This window comes from Hippocampus comes, unplaced genomic scaffold (assembly GCF_001891065.2).
Source record: "Hippocampus comes isolate QL1 unplaced genomic scaffold, H_comes_QL1_v1.1 scaffold282, whole genome shotgun sequence".
In the NCBI taxonomy this organism is placed as follows: Eukaryota; Metazoa; Chordata; class Actinopteri; order Syngnathiformes; family Syngnathidae; genus Hippocampus; species Hippocampus comes.
In genome coordinates this window covers 1,106,091-1,122,345 of record NW_017806073.1, presented here as the reverse complement: position 1 = coordinate 1,122,345, position 16,255 = coordinate 1,106,091, and the positions used below count along the sequence as shown (strand labels likewise).

Below are 16,255 nucleotides of genomic sequence, written 5' to 3'. Positions count from 1 at the left end.
GTGCACAAAATGATCAAAACACAACTCCTAATATATAACCACGTACCTTGTATGTTGAAAATAAATACATTGTGCTCAAGTGCATCATTAATGGGCTGCCCTGGACATCCTCCCCCTCCACTTACACTTCATCGCGGATTGAATTGCTTTTTCATATTTTGTTTTTGTTTATTTGAAAATGGCATTCACTTTGGGCAGCACAGTGAGGTAGTGGTTACCGTTTCTGCCTCACAGTCAAGATGTTCTGGGCGCAAATCTTGGCTCGTGTCCTATGTGGCGCATGCATGTTCTCCCCGTGTTTGCATCAATTTTCTGCAGGCACTTCCTCCCACATTCCCAAAACATGCTTGTAAACCTGACACTCCAAATTGCCCACACGTGTAATGCATATGAATGTGAATGTTTGTCGATATGTATCCTGCAATTGAATGGCAACCTTAATACATGGTAAATGAAGTTGCCGAACCACCACATGGAATTATAGTTTCAGGGTTTATATATTAGTTGTAGAGTAAATAGCACACAAGTGGGGACTTGTGGCTTTGGTAGATTATTTCTTTGTTGTAATAGTGAATGTCTCTTGGCAATTAATATTACGCTGTTGGAAAGCCGGTTTAGTCACCTCTTCTATCCTGTTAGATTTGTACGGAACTTCCAGGTGAGATGTGAATCCTGTGTGCACCTGCCGCTGAATTGCTCTCAAAAAATGTTCACTCAACAAGTCACACTCATGCTCACGCATGTTGAGTATGGCGCAACCGCTGTTTTCGATGCTTCACTGCATTCATTATTCTCATCTTCCCACTCTTCACCTCTACACTGATGTAGAACATGTGTCTTACTTTTAATACCGACTTGAACATTTCGAAAAAGATCAAGTACACGCTGACATTATTCGGGAATGAACTGATTTGCGGTCGGATGCCACTAACGTAGACACAAACAAAATTCGTCCAAAAAATATTGATTTAATACAAAAAGTGCACCGACAAAGTATAAACAGAAATCGCTAGTCAAAAAGAAGCAGGAAAAAAAATACATTAACGAAAAGTGCTTGCAAAGGCAGGGAAATAGAAAATCCGAGATTATAAACGAAATGACTTGAGTCCAATTTCACGAAACAAAAACATAAGCAAGATCAAAGACAAAATAACATAAATACAAGGTGAGAGGCGAGAGAGCAAAAAACGACAAGGACAGCATCGAGAGGTCGAGAAAACAACACTAGAGCAAGAGCAGCAACAAGATCAATAATCCGACGCCAATTTGGCACTTTGAAGTCCTCAAAAACATGGTTTAACTTGATGATCAAATTGGCGGCAAGTGTGCACACTGGAGGAAAAGCCCTCCACTGCCACCTGCTGGAGACACACAAGAACATGATCACGACACCCGCTGTATAGGACTCGAATTTTTAGTTGACAAATCCCATTCAAAACATGGAGGTGAGTAAGGCCATTTTCCAAATTCAAATTACTGTATTTTATTACGGTATATATGTTTCTATCTTCCTGCCAAAATAATAAATAAATTGGTCGACAAACCCATTTTCTTATGCTTTGAACAATGTTGTCATGAATTTTAACACGAACCCATCTCCGCATTTTTGTTTATTTTTTTTTTTTACTCAACTCTTTTACTCTGCTTCACACACTAACTCACAAAGCTTCTCTGAATATATAATTTGACTGGCTGAATCCATGCAGAACAAAAAAGTAATTGGTCTGTGTATTATGTGTGTGCATACATTTACGGTTGTAGTGGGCGGGAAAGGCTACTATAAATCCTCAAAAAGTGGCGCTGCTTAAATTAAGAGTTGATCCAAATGATGTATGATGTGCAATAGGGGATGTTGTCTTTCAGTTTCTGCACGTGTAATGTCCCATTAATTCCATACTGACTATCTGGCAGCATAGGTGGTTGAAGTGAACAGATGCAAGCAAGCAAGCCAGGTAAAAGTTAGCAAGTTGTAGTCTCCTTCTTGGTTTCTCACTCTTTTCTCCAACCCAAATAACCCCTGCCAACACCTCCACCCATTTCCCACCCATGTCGTTCTGTCCTCCCCCCAACCCCCCTCTGCTGGGGTGAAGACAGACAAGGGTCAGATACAGAAATCAGAAAGAGGAAGGACATGGGGTGAAGAACTGTGTGGCAGGTGAGAGGTAATCCCCCATGAAAATTCTCCCCTTCCTGACTCCTTCCATTTCAGCTCTTTTTGCTCTCATTGTTCTCTTTCTCAAACTCATTGCGTCATCCCGAGTTTATCCGGAATTTCACTTTTTCTGCTTCATATTTCTTTTCAAGACCTCACCTCCCACTTTTCTCACTCCCTCTTTCTCTCTGTATTTTTTCGCTGGGTAGGATATAGGTCACACGTGTTGTCTCGGATGTGTAAGAACCCGTTTGAGAGAGAATAGATAATTTATGATATGTGAGGAGAGTTTTAATCAGACTCAGCTTCAGCAGCTGACAATGCCCAAGGAAGAGGTGGACAGATCTGCTACTGGCAACCTGTTTTGAATTGCATGAATGCCACATGTCTGATGTGGTCTGGGCATCTCTGTCTCTCCCTCCATGTGAGTTATGTGTTGTCATGGATGGAATCAGAATGCTCCTATTGGGGAAAAAAGATCAATAAAAACAAATTGAATGTTGTTCTCCTCCTGCTTGCTCTGCAGTATGTGTGCTATACTAAGCCACCATGCCCCCCGAGCTTCACACCCCACTGGTGTGAGGCAGGCTCGCGATCACATCAGGTGGTGGGAGTGTTTCTGTGCTTGTAAACACACATGCATCTTATCTCATGCTCAACCAAGTGTGGGAGAATTTCTTTACAGTGTGCAGCTGCCCTTTGGAGTGTGTGTCCTCTCATTTTAATCAGGCAATTGTAATTAATGAGGTACGCTTTGGTATTTTGTGTTTGCATGCTGTAATTGATTTCTTCCCCCCCCCCCAGAAGTCAAACAATACAGAGTCGTAAGAACACAGCACAGGCCAAGTTATTAGACTCATTTAGTACCTCCGAATTGGAAATGGATATGCTCACGATGATCATTGCATGTTGTATATGTCAGTTTATTGTTTTCCTTCAGATTGGCTTACTACGCTCCGAGTCACTCACATTTTAATGGGGAGTTGAATTGCACTTTTTTTAACCTGCGTGAATGAGAGACTTTTGGACAAAATTTCAACTGAATGAATGGAATTTCAAATGAACCACTGAATCATGATCCAGAGTTAATAGTACTCTTATTTCCACCAAGTAATGACGATGGCCTCCATACTTGGTGAGTAGCAGCGCAGCTACTGTAAATGTTGGAAACAAAGAATTACAGCTTTGAGGATAACAGCAAGAATCACCTCTTCAAAAGTTGCATCTCCCCATCCATTCATCAGCATCTAGACCAGTGGTTCTTAAACTGGGTTTGATCGAACCCCAGGGGTTCGGTGAATCGGTCTCAGGGGTTCGACGGAGCCTCTGCCATGGAGGTTTAAACACAGCCCACTCAACATGTCAATTATGACACGCCCACTTGGCCATCACTGGCTGCGGATGATCAAATAGCACTGCTTGTCTAATCAGTCCCTCAGTAATCAGTGTGTGACTGTCGTGATAGTACGTCGTGTGATTAAAAAAATTTAAAAAAAAGTTTTAAACACATTCTATGTCGAGCAAAAAATGAAAGTGGTCAGACGAATATGTACAACATGCATCACGGAACATGATGGGACTCAGCGTGTTATCTGCATGATTTGTCATGCCAAGTTGAGCATCTCTCATCTCGCATCGGCAAAACTAAAGGAACACTTCTCAAATCATATTTAAATTTTTCACTAAGGGTTCGGTGGATGCGCATATGAACTGGTTGGGTTCGGTACCATTAACAAGGTTAAGAACCACTGATCTCGACCATTCTCACATTTCTTTTACAAACACATCTTGCCACTCTACCAATCATTTATTCATTCGTGAATTCATATGAGGTCCTGCTAATGCTAATAAGATGCACCCAGAACAATAATCAACAGTAGTGCTGTGCTGTAGTTACTTTACCACGGTCATTGGCCTCCAAGGAAGTAGCCACCAGTGCTACTCGAGATCCATGTACAATAAGAGGTTGGCTCTGTCCTCCATTTAATGGAGGCTGGGTTATTTGTTTTATTGCTCATCAAAGCAGGGTCTCGGGCTTTAGATCGTTTGATGGGGCTGCTAATAGATACAAGAGAAGATGATCCAGTTCTTTGGAGAAAATAATACATCAAATGATTGGCTGATAAGCTTGAGAGAATTTGACTGGTGACACACCTTGTACCCACCCCAATATGATGACAGCGGACCCCACGTATTGTTTGGCATTTACATTCCATTGTGGATTTTTCAGTCGAACTTATTCCCTGTTATTTGCAGAATAAATAGCATGAGCCCACTGTAATTTTTAACGTGTCGGAAGTTAGTTTTTTTTTCCACTTCTTTTCATCCAGCTTGAATACAACCTGTTACTTTTCCACAATGAGCCTTCACACAGTTCATGGGGAATAACATTTGGTCAATGAGAAAGTACTGTAAAGTTCAAGCCCAACTAACTCATTTATTGATGTAGATGAGCAGATGTTAAAAGGTCAAGGTCAAGGCCATCTTTATTGTCAAATATGCTCTATGTACAACATACAGCACCGATGAAATTTCTTTCCTCTCAGTCCTACAAGGTCATTTAAAGATTTGAAAACAAATAACAACTGATCAAATAATAAAAATGGCGTGTTGGACCTTCTGTTTAGCACATCGTGTTTAGAAGCCACCGTCAAACACTTTTTGACATGCGTGCATCGCTTTGCCAGTAGCCAGATTCATTGTGTCCGTGGTAAACTCATGCCATGTTTAGTCAGCTGTATTGGAAATTCAGAAGGTATAAATAGGATTGGGAAATTTTGCTGAGAAAAGCATCCACTCTGCGCTTGTATATTCACGGGCAACCACTGCAGAGACAATAAAAAATGTCTTTCCAATGTTTATCGCTCAAGCAGGGCTAAAATAGCAGCCTCATCTCTCTCTCTCTCTCTCTCTCTCTCCATACATAACTATTACTTAAGATGATTAAATGTGGTAGTAATAAAATATTTTGTTTACACAGTATTTGGATTGTCACAGATTTTGATGGATTGACCAACCATGTGAAAAGCACTTTTTTTTTCTCATATGGAAATCATTGTGCGCCAATGTCCTTGCTCTTCATAGGGAACCGAATCAATGGTTTCTCTGACTTTCAAGAGATCGGCCCAGCGTGTATGATTAGGGCAGTAGGATTTCGTGCAGCTATGAATTGCAGCATTTCACTCACATTTTGCTCAGCGGCATCATTACATTTCTTTCTCACGTATTATAGAATTCAATTACAACTCAGATTCCTGTATAACTACAGTAAAAATTGGTGTCTGTTTCAAATATCAATGACGAGACTTAAATTTAGATACCAGACAGACCAGTGTGCTTATTCAAAAGTACATTAAGTTTCTTTTGGTCTTGTGTTTTCACTTTTTTCCTCCATTGGTCACAACACAGACAAGATAAGAAGATGGCGCCCGAGAAGGCAGGCGTTGGCAAGTGCTCTTCAAGAGCCTTGCGTTTTTTTGTTGTTTTTGTCTTTTGTTTTGTCACATGGTGTTGTTGTCGTGTGGATTGTTTTCAGCATTTTTACCCACGACATTTGTCAAAGAAGAAGAATCTGTGATTGGTGGTTGCGCCTTTTCAGCAGCACGTGTGTACCAGCACTGATTTTGATTGGGACTAATGTCGGTGCCATTTGACTGTCGTTGCTGGACAGCTTTGGGGTGATTGCGTTTTGTAATGGGTAGCATTTTCACAGCCCCACTTTGTTCAGCGGAAAGGTCGGTGCTATTGGACAGTCTGCGGCTGGATGGATGCATGGCTTCAGGTGCCGACGATGAGAAGAAGGGAGTGTCAGCGCAGAGCGCCGATGCATATATGGAACTGGGAGTCGCGGCTTGGAATTGAAGCGGATTTACATGGGACAGGAGAAGAGAGCCAATCTCTATTTCGTTAATGGACGCTACAGCTTCTTGTTGCCTTCGAACTTCGCTTGTAGCAGACGTGTGCACATTTTCAGCATAACGTCTCTGATCCACTGGTGAAAAGGACACTTTGATTTCATTTCAAAATTGTTTCAAAATTGTTTCAAACAACAAAGTGTATGCAGGAAAAGTGGTTAAGATTGCACGACTGTCTGTGTCTTATGTGTTGTCTTGTATTATTTTGTGATTTTATGTTAACTGTTCTTTTGATGGCGGCGCGGGCACCCGCAGCGGCTCCTCTTGTTGTCTTGTTTTCTGGTTGAGAGCGAGGAAATTTCATCTGTGCTGTACATTGCAGATACAGCGCATTGGACAATAAAGTTGTACTTGACTTGATATTCTGAAATGCAATACAAACAATGATCTCTCATGTCTTAAAAGAGAGGTCAAGTCCATAATTATCTTTACGATAATACTATATGTTGTATGCGCCCCCACGAGTTTAAACACGTCATTTTGACCTGTTTGCTGTGTTTACAATGTTTGCAAGCTGAGCCGTGATTGGTTGTTACCTGAGCCCTGAGCAACTGTGATGTCATTTTCAGTTGACAGCAAGTGGCAAAATGGCCGCCCGCTGAGATGGACATAAACAGGTGGATTTTACTGTTAACGCATATCCCACCTACACACACACACACACACACACACACACACACACACACACACACACACACACATACACACACACACATTAGCTCTTTCGATACGACTGATGACAGGAACAATGCACCTTGTAGCCTTGAAATTAGCTCTTTCTGGGAAGGAGGGGCTCGCACTGATGTTTAAGCAATTATTTCACAAGAGGGCGGCCCGGTGGTCAAGTGGTTACCGCATTGACCTCACAGTGCAGAGGTACCGGGTTCAATTCCGGCGCCGGCCTCCCTGTGTGGAGTTAGCATGTTCTCCCCGGGCCTGCGTGGGTTTTCTCCGGGTACTCCGGTTTCCTCCCACATTCCTAAAACATGCATGGCAGGCTGATTGAACACTCTAAATTGTCCCTAAGTGTGAGCGTGGATGGTTGTTCGTCTCTGTGTGCCCTGCGATTGGCGGGCAACCGGTTCAGGGTGTCCCCCCGCCTACTGCCCGAAGACAGCTGGGATAGGCTCCAGCACCCCCCATGACCCTTGTGAGGATAAGCAGATCGGAAAATGGATGGATAGATGGATATTTCACGAGGGCAGAGTCGCCGGACTTCCTGCTTACATAGAGACGAACGTACGATCCAGCGCTGAATGTTTGTGCTTGACCACAGTTATTCGAATTCATTTTATTAACACTCAAAGACAAGTTCAATGTACTGGAATTTCATTTGGATACGACATCACCTACAAACAGGACAACAACCTGGGAGAACGAATTCCATTGTGGATGCTTTTTTTGTTTTCCCTGACGAGGCTGCAGGGTAGTTCCCGGGCCTCGTCTAGGAATTCCCTACATTATTTAAGATGTATTTTCCATCTCAATGATTTTAACAATCAGACCAAAAGACACTAACTACCATTAAAATTGTCTCTAAAATGATTTTTTGTACTGTCTGATGGTTGAATGATAGCTTAGTCAATAAACCTGGGATGTTTTTGCGTTTGCTTAATGAAGCCTATAAACAGAATTGCGGTCTCTTGTTGTCTCTATGGGTTTGTGTTGGCCAGCTGTTGTGTGGTGTAACGGGAACAATCTGGGTCCTGCTTAATATAGAGACTGTTGCACTGGACCGGACTGTACAAGATCTGGATTAGAAATGAACACACGTCTGTGATAGGAAACTCAAGTAGAAAGGTGACATTCTGAAGAGAAGCTGAGTAAGGGATTTTTTTTTTTTCCCAGTAGGTGTGTCACGTAGATTTACTGTTCATTAGTGGTGTAGAACAACAGACGTAATGCTTTTTACATTGATGAGAGTTTTCTACCAGACAGGATTGACTGTGACAGATTGTCTTCAAATAGCTTTTGTTCAGCAGAGGAATGTGTCTTTTCAGACACAGCACACAAATACTAGGTGTTCGATAGCAATTACCTTTTCAGTCTTTCCTCGCAGTCTGAATGCAGGTGCAGCAATTTATTTTGTCCAGTTATACTTCCCTAGTTGTCCTGTCAGTTATTTTTCTCTATTTTGTTGGTTGGTTGGTCAGGAAGAATAGGAGGTTAGTTTTCATGTCACAGAACCATAAATATGTCATCCTCACACATTACTGTCTGCACTACGTTGTTAATAATGATAGCAGATATATATATATATATATAGAGCGTGTCCGCGTCGTCCTCCATTATGCTGCTAGCCCGGGAAGTTTGGCTCGCCCCATCTCCGTCGCAAAACTCCGTCTGCATTGTCCTCTTACTTTTCTTCATTGGCATTCTCAAGACCCACTAGCTTAAACAAAATTTATACAGTATATATATATATATATATATGTATATATATTTTTTTTTTTGGTCATCAAGTGGTGCTTCAGTGAAAGTGTTATTATTTTTAGTCTCTTCTAAAGATTTGACTTGCGTTGTACAACAAGATGCTAATCCACTCTAACCCCAAGAAAACACACATCCACACACATGCACACACACACGCACACACACACACACACACACAATAGAAATATATATATATATATATATATATATATATATATATATAGATATATATATATATATCTCTCTATATATATATATATATATATAGATATATATATATATATCTCTCTATATATATATATATATATATAGATATATAGATAGATAGATATAGATATATTACTATTCAGCAAGCCTTTTTAAATAGATGGCAAATATGACGTGGCCCAATTCTCTTGCTCATGGTGGGAAATTCTCATTCTCATTTGAAAAAAATACAGGACTGCATTTTCTGCACAGCTCCCTACATGTGAAGACATTCCAATACTGAATAACGCTTAAGAAAATGTATTACACTGACTGTTGTTATCTGGCAGCTGTGACCTGCAGGGTGCGATTGGTGCAGCCAATGGTACAAAACCTTTTGTGTTTTGCAGAAAAAAAATCCACCCCAAAAATATGACAGAGACTATGAATCCTTTGGCCATAATAGAAAACAATACTGCAGTTGTAAATAATCAACACAACATGTAAAGTTTGCATGTTTGAACCAACTGCAGCCACAAGCGACTCTTTTTTTTTTTTGATGCAGAAGGGCCAAGTGCGCTTCACGTTTGCACAACAGGTCTGGGTTGATGTTGGCTTAAATCTTGTAGCACTCAATCACCACAACAGTCCTTCTCTTTAGAAAGAAGGAAATCTTTGTAAGGGAAAACACAGTGACTGCTCCTTCAGCCAGAGACTGTTACACCCGTGCTGCAAGAAGGAGAGATACCGCCGCTCATTCTTACCGACTGCTGTCAGGCTAAATAAAACATAAAATACGTGAAAAACCAGTAACAATTGTAAATAGCACAGCCACATTATACCAGTTGCATATATGCTTATACTGTATATATCTATATCTATATTTATATTGCACTTATATTGAACTGTGTACAGCTCTCTTTATCTACATTTATTTTTGTGCTTGCAAACACTTTGTTTTTCTTCTTTCTACCCCTCAAATTTGCTGCTATAGACTGTAAATTTCCCCAGTGTGGGACAAATAAAGGATATCTTAATCTTAATCTTATGAGGACAGTGGATAATGCTTTGTCAAACATATTCACCATTTATAAAACATGTTATATAAAACATTTTTTATTCTGTCCCTTCTGATTTTATTTTGGGGAGTAATTTCCCAAGCATATGTCCTTCTAACTTCCTGTTCAACCCCTATTTGACATTTAAACAGCCGAGTGGACATCAGTGGCCACTCCCAAGTTGATCTTTAGCCTGTGTGTTTGATTGAGCGCTATGAATTTCACCTGACAAGTGGCCATGGACGTGTGATGTGGCCTGGAGAAATAATCAATACATCTATTGATCTACCTTTCTGCATCTTTTACATAACTAAATGTTTTAGAATGAATTGCCAATGATATATATTGGCCATGCAATTTATGACAATACAACATGATTTGAAATTTGAAATTGGAATTCAAATCAAGCCTATCAGACAGTATGAGCTAGCGATATGTAGCCTCAGTGGTTGGTGCTCAAATAAAATACCGCTGATCTTACTTGAACAATACATCCTTTTGTTTAGTTTGCTTGCGTGTGTGTCGCGGGCTGAAAGTTGGTGAAGAGGGCTGCACAATGCTGCCACGTTCTCAGAGTAGTACAAGAATAAACAGTGATAACTCGACCCATGTCAGTACTGCAATAAAGACTCTGAAATTATTCGTCTATTTATTTGTTTTATGGCCTCCAGCTCCACATTGGTCCTTCCGAGTGTTCATGAGCTCATGTTAGCAATTGCAGCTGAAGCCACTGCATTCTTGCTTCACACTATTTTCATGCCCAATGCGGTCTAACTCTGCATGAAGGCGGGCTAGAACAAGTTTTGGTATTTTCGTAGACCCGTGCAAGCGGGCGTGAACACAGCCGACTTAATTCGCCACCAATCAACATGGCTCCTCTCATGCTCTCGAAGTGCCGCGTGAGATAGGCCCACATATAGTCCTCCACATGGCGGAAGAACAAACTGATTTTCTCGTGTATACGGGGAGATTACAGATCCGTAAAGTGGGTACTTGGAGACCACCTTCCACCCTGATGGCTTCCATGTGTGAGCCCCCTGCCCTCAATAGCTGTGCCGCGGCCAGCGGGGTTATTTAAAAAAAATACGTAATGAAGATGTTAGTAAAAATAATGCATTCAATGAACTGATTTCTGCAGTGACCCAGAAGGGTCGATCCACGCTGATGTCGTGTTGATGAATGAAATACGATGACATCCATCACACATCCGCAGAGATCGGAATCCGTCTGCCTGCATCACAGTCACCTAATTCACGTTACACAAGCAAACTACCTTGCAGCTATAGTTAGAAGTAGCTGCAGCAAGCGTGAAGTTTAGCTTACTACCTGCCACCAAAATGTTAGATGCGCCGGGCACATTAAAGCAAACTACCTCGCCACACCAAGACCCCCACAATGGCGCAGAGAGGTCGGCCAAATTCCCAAACATGCTAAACGAAGCTTGCACCAGCATGAAAATGAAGATGCACCAATTTTTAAGTTCACGTGCAGCTGCACCATCTACGAATATAGCCGCTGTGTGTTCATGATGTAATACATTAGCTAGAAGGTGATGCTGTAATTAATGCGGGGTGTTGAGGGCTTTCAAGTTCTGCTGCGCCTGCACGAGATATGAATGTGTACAGCTGCCACTCCCAAGCCTGGCTGGATTTTCATTTTCTCTCATCTAACCGCCCACGTCCTGTCTGCTGACTATACTCCCGATCCTATTTCCTGTGGGCATGTCATCTCTGGAGCCTGCTCTGTGTCACTGTATCAAGCTAATCCCATCTCTAGTACACAGGTGACCATTAAAACAAATGATTTGCCTGCTTTCTGATGGACTGGGTCAGGCGAAGTCAACGTGTTTAACCCTTTTCAGGGACAGCGGTTACTGCAGGAGACAGCTTGTCATTTTATCAGGTAACAGGGTGCATAAAGGGTTAAATATAGAACGTTTGATGAGTGCCTGATGGGGTTTATATCTGCATTTGAATTACCGGTAAACAACTACGGTCAGGAGTGGCTGTTCTTTCAATTATTTATTACATTACTCTTCAAAATAGCCTCTCACTTAACTATGCAGATAACATTTAATGACATCCTGCTGTCAGTAGGAGCTTATTAACTGCACTCTCATTACATCTTTTTTTTTTCCGGTGCCTCTCAGACAGCTGTTGTGCCCTCTGGACCGGTGTTTTCAGAATGTGGCATACATCCAACAGCTCTTATAACACACCACGTCATTGATACATGCACGCAAACAGACACCGTCATTATGTTTGACACACTTTGCAAACAGTTTTCTGCTCATGACATTGATTGACTGGCACATTTGGTACAGATGCTTCATCCAAGAAGATATACAACAAGATGTGTATCCACAATGGCGGGTGCCTTGAGGGGGGACATATCTTACTTTATCCTGTCCTTTGTCCTTCGTAATACCACCACTATCACATCACATTGACAGAAAGTACAAAAACACACAATGTCATACAGCAAAAGAGCACACGACTGTGTCACACGCGTCATCTGGCACAGTTTTAAAATCAGCGTATTTCTCATAACCTGGCAATCAATAAAAAATGTAATAAAATACATCAAACCAGAGCAACTGGTTATTAAATGTATTCATGAATGCAAATCGGTACGGAAATGTTTCGCTTATCAAAGTTCGCTGTCACAAGTTTTGCTCTGACCAAACAGATGACTGCAAAATGTTGACATCATCAAGGGCCGGCTCCCTGGTCCCATGAGGACGAATTTGAAATCAGAGCGGTGAGAGAAACAATCCCATTTATAACACAGTTCATGTTGCGTCAGCCAGCAATACTGATTCTGATGGCCTGGAGCAAATTGACATGGCATCAAAGAGTCTGAAATCACATTGAACAAAAAATGAAATCAAATAAAAATCTAACAGCCACATACTATATGTGCTGTTATATTTTCGTTTTTTTCTTTAGAATGTTTTTTTTTTTTTTTAATCAGACATGCATACGACTTATCGATCGCAAGGACAGCCGTATATTAATTAATCTGTAGGCAATAATAAATTGTCCTCCATTGCTAATTGTTGGAGAGATTCTTGTCTGCATCATGACTACAGTCAAGGGACCCTTGAGGCAACCGCTTTGTAACTGGAAACAATTAACACACTTTGCTTACCATGCGAAAATGTCTTTCAAACACAAAAAAACAGCTTTATGGAACTGATTTGCAGGTCGACACGGTGACCCAAAATTATTGCATTTCATACTATGGCTGATCAAATTAGTATGAATTGTATTGATCTCACTTTTCAGATTATTTGAAAGGAAGGAATGAACAGAAGGAACCTTTAATAGATTATTTTGAAAATGCCTTAGAAGTGAAACCAATTTTCAGACCAATCTGTGCAGGCAAAATTTCAAAGGAAGTTCAATTTCAATTGTTGCTGACAAAATTCTGATATAAAAGTGGGTAAATAAGTTCAGTACTAAAATAACTATTCAGAACCATGCGTGCTAAAGCTGAAGGAGTCCAAAGTGGATAAGGTTTGTGTTAGAGGGTGGCTGAGAATGTTGCTGACAGGAACTCTGTCGCTCACAACCCGAATAAAATCGAGGCGCCTTTTGATTGTGGAGGATGAAGGGACGGATATGTCTCCAAATAAATTAATTACGGTACTTTTATTGGTTTGTCATTTAATGTTCCACATTCCCCCTGCCCTTTGAAAGCTCTCCAAGTGAGAAATGAATCTACCTCGAATGCTAAGCTTTTCTGAGGACTGCTTTCAATTAAAAGTCAACTTTTACGATCCTCACAAGTGCATCTCGGCTTTCTCATTTACTATCTTGTTTTAACATTTCGATTTCACTCTTGGTCTACTGGATGTCCATTTCTTTTGACCTTTTTTTCTCTCTCTTGCCTTCCTCTCTCTTCAGAATTGGCGTGATTAAACGGGGATTGTTGTGTGCCCACTGTGTATAATTGAGATAGGGCTCTGACTCTTCCTCCAATTACGATCACCATTTTTCAGCTCCCAAATTGGCTAATTAAGCCTTAAGGACACTGAGCTGCAGTTCCATTAAGCACCCAGAAAAGTCAGGAACGTCAGTGCTCTTTTTTTTTTTTTTTTTTACTGGGACATAGGAAGGAGCAGCTGGTTAAAGAATGGTTGCCAAGGTAACAGACACGTGCCGTGACATTCAATGCTACAGCTGTCAAAAGCTGTATTCATTTTTACAACAGAGGCAACAATTGTGCTCCAGATCACTACTTCTTGATGATGTACGTTGGGCAGAGCCCAAACAGAAGTTTTTCTACTTTCTGTTTCAGCCCCTGCAGGTAGCAGTCAATTTGATTGATTACTTTACACAATAGTCCGGCACTTGCTCGCTTATTTCAGCTCAGAAAATGAGAGTTCAATGATACATTACTCATTCGAGCCCATTTTACACAATACATTCCCCTATATTTCATGTGGGCATTTTTTTTGCAGCATTTGTGCGAAACAAAACAATCTCATTATTAAAAAAAAAAAAAAAATCAAGAATCTGAAGATATTCTCCAAAATATACCGGTACTGTAAATCTGCGCTCGCATCACAGAACAATTATGGATATATTGCAAAGGGATGGTCTATGGCGCAGGTCTCAAACTCAAGGCCCAGGGACCAGATCCGGCCCGCCGGGTCATTTTATGTGTGTCATCTAGCAAAAATCTGTACCGAAATGTCAGATTGTAATGTGTAATAAATAACGTTGAGATTTTGCAATAATTTTGTTTCCCTGTTTACACTCACTTGAACAATAATTGAACAAACTATTATAATCGACTTGACTGATTTGAAAACTAGTCATCTATTAATTTGTGGTGTACAAGTAATAATTTTGTAGTTTCACTGTCCTAACGGCCCTCCGAGGGAAGACGTAACTCCAAATTGGCCCGCGACTAAAATGAGTTTGACACCCTTGGTCTATGGCAATCTTTATCAGTACACAAATTCAAATGATGCCCAGGGTTCATCGGGTGGTTTCATTGGTTTTTGTGAAGATTTATATCACTTAAATGTTACCCTTTAGTCCATAATGACAGATCTTGTCACATTTTGAGCTGCAGTAAGCACTGGTCTACCACTGCCAAATACTACAGCAATCAGAATGAGAAAAGGTGTTTGAAGAGATTTCTGGTGTACGTTTCTGCCACTTTGATTCATCCAGTTTCTCCATAATGAATGATATTAGCAAAAATGGATATGTAGTATGCAAAGGTTTACCATTTCCAGCTACTACAGCAATCAGAATGAAAAAAAAAAATTTGATTTTAATTGATATATGGTGATTTGTGCCATTGCTCTTCACGGCGACCGTTTCTTCAGCACATCTAAACAAAGTTTTTTTGACTAGTCTTGTCAGTCCCAAATCATTTCCAGGCTAGGGATGTGGATTTGCGTTTTTCTATTAATTTAAATTAAAAAAATCACAGAGATGGGTAACTCGTCCATTTCTCCACTTTCTCAGATTGAGCCAGTGGTTTGTTCCAGTCAACTGGTTTCATTGAGTCACATGACTGAATGCTGCCCGCTGATGCGCAGAATAAAGACATCACTTCCTCTTCCTTTGTCGTCTATGCACACTGTTTGCCGAATGAGGACTTTCATCCTATTTTGCAGCCAATCAATGGAACCTTTTGCGACAGTATTAATACTCCATTCATACATTATCTAAACTGAGTGATCATGTTTACCATGCATGTTTTTGAAATGTGGGAGGAGAGCGGAGTATTTAAAATTGCACAATGTGAAAGCAATTAGCGGCCATTGGTGGCTCGAATGACGAAATTTCACCGTCAACGGCTAACCTGCTTTGTCATGGTTCTTTCTTTCAGCTTGTCCATGTGGCCTATGTCTTTGACAAAATGAAATCCTTCAAAAAGTTCCACCGCTTCAAATATGGTGTCACTAAATGAATCCCAACAAAAACACATTCGAAAAGATCCCCCATCCAACCGAAACCTATAAAATCCAAAATAAACCAAAATGTTTACACAGTCAATGCGTGATATGATAGAGCCTCTCATTGGGTAACACCTTCAGCCTTGTCTTAACGCATCGAAAATGTCTACATGCGCACATTAAAAATGCATTTGCATTTGCAACTTATATCCAGATGTGAACTCAAGTAGGATATGACATATGCCATCACACTCCTTCCGCATTGAGTTACCCTGAATGCACATTGCATTAGCTTGGAGGCAACACAGCAGCCTTGCCTTGCCTCACAAATAAAGGCCTTGGGTCATAATAAAATGTAATTAATGGAGCACTTTTGTAATGAGAAAAAAAAAAGCATGATCACTCCTAGGTTGGGTAACTGTAATGGTAATTTAACCATGAATAATTCACCTTGGAAAATGCACCGTGTTAATCATTTAAACCCCCAGAAAATATTAAGCAGGCGTCTGCTTGTTTTCATGTTTTGTCCATTTATTAGATTAAGCTATATTTTTCTTGTGACACACGTTTGCATCGAAATTATCTGACATAT

The 16,255-nt window shown here is 40.7% G+C and overlaps 1 protein-coding gene across 5 annotated transcripts in view; it reads left to right on the top strand.

The window, feature by feature from the left end:
• Positions 1–16,255, top strand: part of kank4 (KN motif and ankyrin repeat domains 4) — an 84,586-nt gene that overhangs the window by 53,062 nt on the left and 15,269 nt on the right. The gene's annotated exons all lie outside the window — the stretch shown is intronic.